At 38.7% G+C, this 6,899-nt stretch overlaps 1 long non-coding RNA gene and 1 other non-coding gene across 2 annotated transcripts; both read left to right on the top strand.

Moving 5' to 3' along the window:
• The first annotated feature begins 1,090 nt into the window (after window positions 1–1,090).
• LOC120266086 lies at window positions 1,091–1,197 on the top strand. Its single transcript, XR_005537929.1, has one exon. It is a non-coding gene; the product is annotated as a small nucleolar RNA R71 (small nucleolar RNA).
• A 3,808-nt stretch (window positions 1,198–5,005) lies between these two features.
• LOC120264607 lies at window positions 5,006–6,187 on the top strand. The gene is made up of 3 exons (XR_005537498.1): window positions 5,006–5,127; window positions 5,499–5,574; window positions 6,085–6,187. It is a non-coding gene; the product is annotated as an uncharacterized LOC120264607 (long non-coding RNA).
• The last annotated feature ends 712 nt before the right edge of the window (window positions 6,188–6,899 follow it).

The raw sequence follows: 6,899 nt of genomic DNA, 5'->3' as shown, positions 1-6,899 counted from the left end.
CATCTAAGATCACCGATAAACTTTCTTCCAACTTCCTCTTGTTGGTGAAAAGATCTTTCAAGAACTTAGCATACCGAGGCATTTGAAACAACGCCTCCACAAAAGAAATGTTGATGTGCAATTGCTTAAATAGACCCAAGAACTTCTTGTATTGCTCATCAGTTTGGTTGTTCTTCAATCTTGAAGGATAAGGGATTCTTGGTTTGTAAGGTGGAGGTGCCACCTCCTTTTCTTTCTTGGCTCTTTCCTCAACCTCCACAACCTCGGATGCTTCAACATTGGTCTTCTCACTTGGAAGCCTACCTTCAACCTCACGACCACTTCTCAAAGTGATCGCCTTCACATGTTCTCTTTGATTAGTCTCGGTATCGCTTGGCAAGCTTCCTTGTGGTCTCTCCGATAGAGACTTCGTAATTTACCCCACTTGATTCTCTAGATTGTGCAATGAAGCGGTGTGGTTGCGAAGTGTAGCTTCGATTGACTGAAACTGATTGTCCGATGATTGCACAAATTAGGTCAAGGCTTTCTCTAGATCGGACATCCGGGTCTCCAAGTCTGAAACTCTATTCTCCATGTTTGGGGCTTGTTTTTGTTGAAAACTCGGTGGTGCAGTGGCCTTTTATTGCCCTTAGTTGTTCCATGAGAAATTAGGGTGATTCCTCCAACCTGAATTGTAGGTATTGCTATAAGGATTGCCTTGGTTTCTCATTGCATTACCCACATAATCAACTTGCTCAATGGAGGGTGTACCACCAACGGCTATCGGGCAATCGGATGGGGCATGCCCCCCTCAACATCCATCACAACTTGTTACGACCACTAATCTCGAAGAAGTTATAGTGTCTAACTTCTACTTAATGCATCCACTTGGGCCGCCAATGATGTAACCGCATCGATTTCATGGATGCCGGCCACTTTCTTCTTCTCCCTAGCATTCCATTGGTAGTTGTTCAACCCCATTTTTTCGATTAGTTGCCGGGCTTCTCTGGGGGTCTTGCTACCTAAAGTTCCTTCTGCCGCTGCATCAAGTAACTGTCTTGTACTTGGGTTCAAACCATTGTAAAAAGACTAAATGATCATCCACTCTTGAAACTCATGTTGAGGACATTTTTGTAGGAGTTCCTTGAACCTTTCCCATGTCTCGAATAGAGACTCCAATTCCATTTACAAAAAGGACGAGATCTCATTCCTCAGCTTTGTAGATTTTTCGGGAGGGAAATAACAGGCAAGAAAAGCTTCTACCATACTCTAGGTAATGAGTCTAGCCACTGCTTCGCTCTCTCCTTCAAGGAAAATGGGAAGGCTCTCAACTTGATGGCATCATTCGTAACACCATTGATCTTGAGTATATCACACATTTCCAAGAAATTCTTTATGTGACTATTTGGATCCTCATCGGCCAAACCATTGAATTGTGCAGACTGCTGTAATATGTGGATGAATACCGGCTTTAGCTCAAAATTCTGAGCTGTGATCAATGCTAGATTGTGTCCCCAATACTAACCAGAGAGTGTTCTTTGTTGTTCATTCTGCTCCACCATGTTGTCAGACCCTTCAACTTCCACTTCAGCTAGATTCGACGGTTCTTGTACATGTTCTTTACCCCTTCTTCTGAGTGTACGTTCAAGTTCAGGATTACCTTCAATCAATATCGAAGGGTTCCCTCGGGCATAACCTGGAGCTGGACCAAAAGAAAGAAAACAATTTAGAATGATGATAGAATAAGAAAATATGAAATAGAATGAATGAATGAATACCTAAGATAGCAAAGTGCAAAGTATCTCTAAACGCCTACTCCCCGGCAATGGAGCCAAAAACTTGACACCGCCCCTTGCGTGTGACCCGCAAGTGCACGTGTTTGTTGAAGTAATAAATCCCAAGTGAGTGGGGTATCGTATCCACAGAGAGTAGGGAATAAAAATAACTAAATTGCTACTTAACCAAGTGAAGATGAATAATGATTGTGTTGATAAGAAGTGAGGTAAACAGAAATAAAAGGAACAAGAATGAGAGGCACAAGTAAGTGAGAGGTAAGACAATCGATAGAAATGGGGTACTCAGACAATGCTCCCGATAAGACTTATGCTTCAAGTGCAAGACCTACCATTATACTTCCTAATAAATGCTCAATGAGTCGTAGAAATCCTAAAGCACACGGTCCCAAACCTAAGGTTAACCGTGACTAACCCTACACTGTGTCCCGGTGGAGAAATCGCTCAGTCTCAACACCTCACACTGCACAAAGTTGCATGGAGTTCTAGGGATCCCAAATGATAAACCCTATTCCTATATATAGATCTAACCTTTTGGTTCAGGTCAAAGACCCTTAATTATGATTAAGCCCCAGATACTAAGGTCACTTCAACGCTTTACTCTGTTGCTAGCGTAACTAAGCCGCAGCGGAGTTCATCCTTTAGCACTTCAGTCTATTGTGACCGCAAAGAACTCTAGGAAATGGAGGTAGGATAAATCACACCAGAGGGGAAAAGGGACGCTCCGCTACCTCTCGACTCACCCTCTCAACCCTCTCCAATCTAGCTTTGTCTAACCCTCATGGCGTGTCACCCATCTACAAAGATTACCAATATTGACTCTCAACCCTAGTGTCACTCTAAGAGAGAAATCATTCAATAAGAATTCAAGAATGGAACTCAAATAAAAGCATTAATTAAGGAAAGCATAATGGAAAGTCAATGAAACAATAACATCCTAGGGTTTAGAAAATCCAAGTACCCACTAGGGGGTTTAGCTCTCCATGGAGCACAATACAATCAACAATGAAATTGAAAATAAAGATAAGCAATCCATAGGAAAACCCCCTCGGTATTCATGTCGATGATCTTGTGGAGTAGCCTCGTCTTCTCCAAAATTCCCCTTTTCCGGCCTAGGGCACACCTCACCGGATCAGTGCTGACAAAAGCTCCCCCAATAACCTTCTTCCAAGCGAAGTGCGGTGTCGAATCCAGAGAACCACTCCAAAGACGCTCCAAAAGCCTCTCAAAACCCTAGCAGATGGCCTCTCAAAAGATGGAGAAAAGTTGGAGATAAGGGGGAAAGAAGATCCCAAAATCGGGCTAAATCACGGCTTAAATAGGGCTGGAATCGGGCTTCCACACACCCCTGTGGATTTTCTACACGGGCCTGTGGAATTTCCACACGGGCATGGATAATTTCCACATGCCCGTGTGCATTCTCTGGAAATCTGATTTTCAGCCGCCTGAGAACAGTAACTACTACAATGTCTTGCTACAGTGATTTGCTACAGTACCTACTACAGTACTCCGCCGAAACACTCCCAATTCCACACTTTTCATCGAGATAACATAAACAGGCACACGTTTATGCCGTAGATCGCAACTCTTCTTCAATCAAAAGTATCGTTGGTGAAGATCTTGCTATTAATGCACAAGTCGGGATACGCAAATGTGATTGCCTTCATGCTCCTCCAACTCATTGTAATGGCTTAAAAACATTTAGGTTGGCACACATTCACGTATCTTAGAGCCCCACTTGTGTCTTCTTGTTTGTTCCTTCCAAGATTTCACCAAATATTGCATTCACGATCTACTTTTGGATTTTTTTTTTCAAAACATAGCTTCACAACCCTAAATGTGCAAAAGAACATAAATGCACATGTATTAGCGCTTAAACCTGATAAAAGTAATGCTCATTGTAAGAAAAGAACACTTCGCATTGTTAACACACAAGTACTTATCAAAAACCACACATCATAGAATTGAAATAAAGCTTCATTCGTCATTTTCCAAATCTTAGAAACTACAAAGGCTTTTTTGTACTTTCCCCTAAAATAAATTCTCAATGACCTTGCGTAACATGAAAAGTATACTTATTCATTTGAATGAATATTTTCACAATCTCACAAATGAAAAAAGATGTGCATATAATTCTTCCAGCCATGTCAATAAACCTCATGCAAACTCCTAAATTAAATTACACAGTTCAATACTTTGAAAACTTTTTTGAAATATAACTATATATATAGATGATGGAAGAAACAAAAGACCTTCATAGTATAAATCCAATAACATCCCATTTGGGCCACAAATAACACTTCAAGTGTTTGAACAAGATAAAAACATGTTATGACTCATTTAGTATACAAATCAATAAAGTCATAGCAAAATAATTTATATGAACAAAATACCCAAATTATACAAAACAAAATGACCAATGGGAGTATATCCACCTTTCCATAACAATATAAGTGTATTGAGACTAAAACATCAAAGATCTTCTGTCAAACTCCAATCACATTAATCAACCCACATTTGACATCAATACCAAGATCATGAACATCGACACACAAGCTATGATTTAAATACCATATCCCAATAGTGCTTTCTCTTTATGAGCTATTCTATTACTCAAAGACTTCTTACTTGAATTAATATGTAAACATTGTCATCTCACATACTTAGAAGATTATAACTAGAGAAACATAGGCAAGCTTGAACATAGGCCGCTCTTATAGACCTTCATTCTCATTTTCTACTTCGAACTAATTCCAACATGATGATCACTCATTGTCAAGTTTCCAAATGCATAACATCAAGACTAAACTTGAATGAACATTATAACTAACCCCAACATCTCTCATAAACACAATCATCCAAAACCACCTATATAAATTTAGTAAATATCTTCTCTCACCAAGATTGTGATATTCCAACCTTTTTCCTACTTCCCTACATTGTTTTTCACTAGTCCTCTCATGTATATCTCTTGTTTGCTTGTTTTCAAAAAGGTTTTTGCATGTTTAGACCCAAAAAGCGGTTATATAGCTGTTGCAAGGGCATTTAGAGCCTACATAAGCATAGCTGAGAGCTATGAAGGCAACCATGGGCCCGCACGGATGCTTGCATGGACTAGGCTATAAGCCATGCGACCACCCATGCGGGCCTCATGGGTTCCCGCATGACCCCCAAGCCTAGGGCTTTAAAAAGGCCATTTTCATCCTCTTTCTTTCCCTCTTTCTTCCCTACACCTCTGCTCTATAAGCCTCATCCTCTTCTCCCCAAACTCCCCCATCTCTTGCCTCTAGATTAAGAGGAAGCTAAGGTGAGGTTGGATCATCTTCTTCTCCTCTTGTACCTTGGAAGCTTGAAGGTAAGTTTCTCCCACCCTTTTCTCCCATCATTTTTATAAGTTCTTTGGGGTGAGAATGGTGGAGATCTTAGAGATTAGATGGATGATGAATGTGGAGAACAAGTGTGGTTGTATTTCTTTCCCCTTTGGTGAGGATTGAGAGAGATCTCTCCATCTCACAAAGTATGGTTACTGTAGCACCAAACCCATCTAGGGTTTCTTGGCCATTGTCATTGGGCTTCAGTGTTTAGAGAGGTTGAACCTTTGTAGAATCCTTGGGAAGAGGTGCTTAGTAAACCCTAAGTGCATACTTTCCATCTTGAGGAGTTTTTCTCATCCTTGTATTGAATTTTCTTTGGATTTAATCCATTGTTTTGATTGGCTTGTTTTAGGACGTGAGGCATCAGCTAAGGGGAAAGGACTAGTGGAAGGTTAACACCAGAGTAGGATGGCTCGCCAAGTTTGTGGGTAGGATGATTGATTACATGGATTATAATGTCATGCATAATTTGCTATACTCAATTCTTCATCTACTTTAAATGATATTCGATCTTGTTAAGTATTCCCTTAAATATTATTCATGATGTTTGGAAGTTTTATTTTGATGATTAATTGTTATATTTATCTTAGATTATTTCATTGAAAACTTTGCAAATGTTTCCATTGGTGATTTTGACATGTATTTCTTAAAACATTGTTTCTATGAACTTGTTGGAAAAATGATGTTTATTTGATAAGAATTTTACTTTAATCAACTTAGTTTATAAAAATGCTATTATTTGTGTATATTACTCTTTGTGGACATGAGTTTTATACTATACTTTAATATTTTCATATTTTTGCTCCTTTGTTCACTTTTAAACATTTTATTGATAAATTAGTTATACTCTTAAATGTGTGATTTTATATATCCGTGTTACTCCCCTTACTGAGTAAACTAGTTACTAACACCCCCTTTTTCCTCTTCCCATATGATAGTACGGCATATCGGTGTAGACGCTTTGTGCTTGGCAAGAGTCCATATTTAGTGTGTTTACTTGGAGTCCTTTGTATGTTTATTTCCAGTTTATGGTTTGTATTAAGTGGGATTTATTAGTGCATTTGTTGACTTATTTGCACTCATTTCTTTTCTTTGGAAACCATGTATTTGGTGTTGTCTAAACTGTTGTATAAGAAACCATACTCGGGGCTTGTTTTATTGTCATGATTATGCGTCTTCTTGTGAGATCTTGTGTGTTGTTGTATTCTCCCTTTTGTTATAGTGATTATGCACAAGAAATAGGTTAGTCTTATGATGATCCAAGGTTGAGGTAGTGTTTGCCATCCCTTGGGTTGTCATGGCAGTATGTTGCGCGTTGGGCTTGTGGGTCAGGGCATGATAAAAATCTTCAACCATTTTTTATTAATAATCAAGCAAATTTCTTGGCTAAATAGTGACCAAATATTTAAATTTGTAGCACTTGCTTGACTGAATAGTGACCAAATATTTGATTAGTTAGTGTTTTTTATTTGCATTGAGGAACTTATTATTTTGGTATGTGGTATATGATGCTTGAAGTTTACTAGCTCTTATGAAGTAATTTCACAAGTATGTATTGGTTTTATAATAGTTTTAGAAGTATGGAGTTATGTGTACACTATTCAATGTATCTCTTTTGTGGAGTTATTTCTTTTGTGGTATGTAATGATTTTATAAGTGAATTTGCTGCAATCCCTAATGCATTTAAGGAGGAAAACCCCCTCTACTTAACAGTAAAGATTGTTGAGTTTATTTACATGTCAAAGAAATTTTA

This window comes from Dioscorea cayenensis, chromosome 7 (assembly GCF_009730915.1).
Source record: "Dioscorea cayenensis subsp. rotundata cultivar TDr96_F1 chromosome 7, TDr96_F1_v2_PseudoChromosome.rev07_lg8_w22 25.fasta, whole genome shotgun sequence".
In the NCBI taxonomy this organism is placed as follows: Eukaryota; Viridiplantae; Streptophyta; class Magnoliopsida; order Dioscoreales; family Dioscoreaceae; genus Dioscorea; species Dioscorea cayenensis.
The sequence above is the reverse complement of the archived record's forward strand: the minus strand, read 5'-3'. Positions and strand labels throughout refer to the sequence as shown.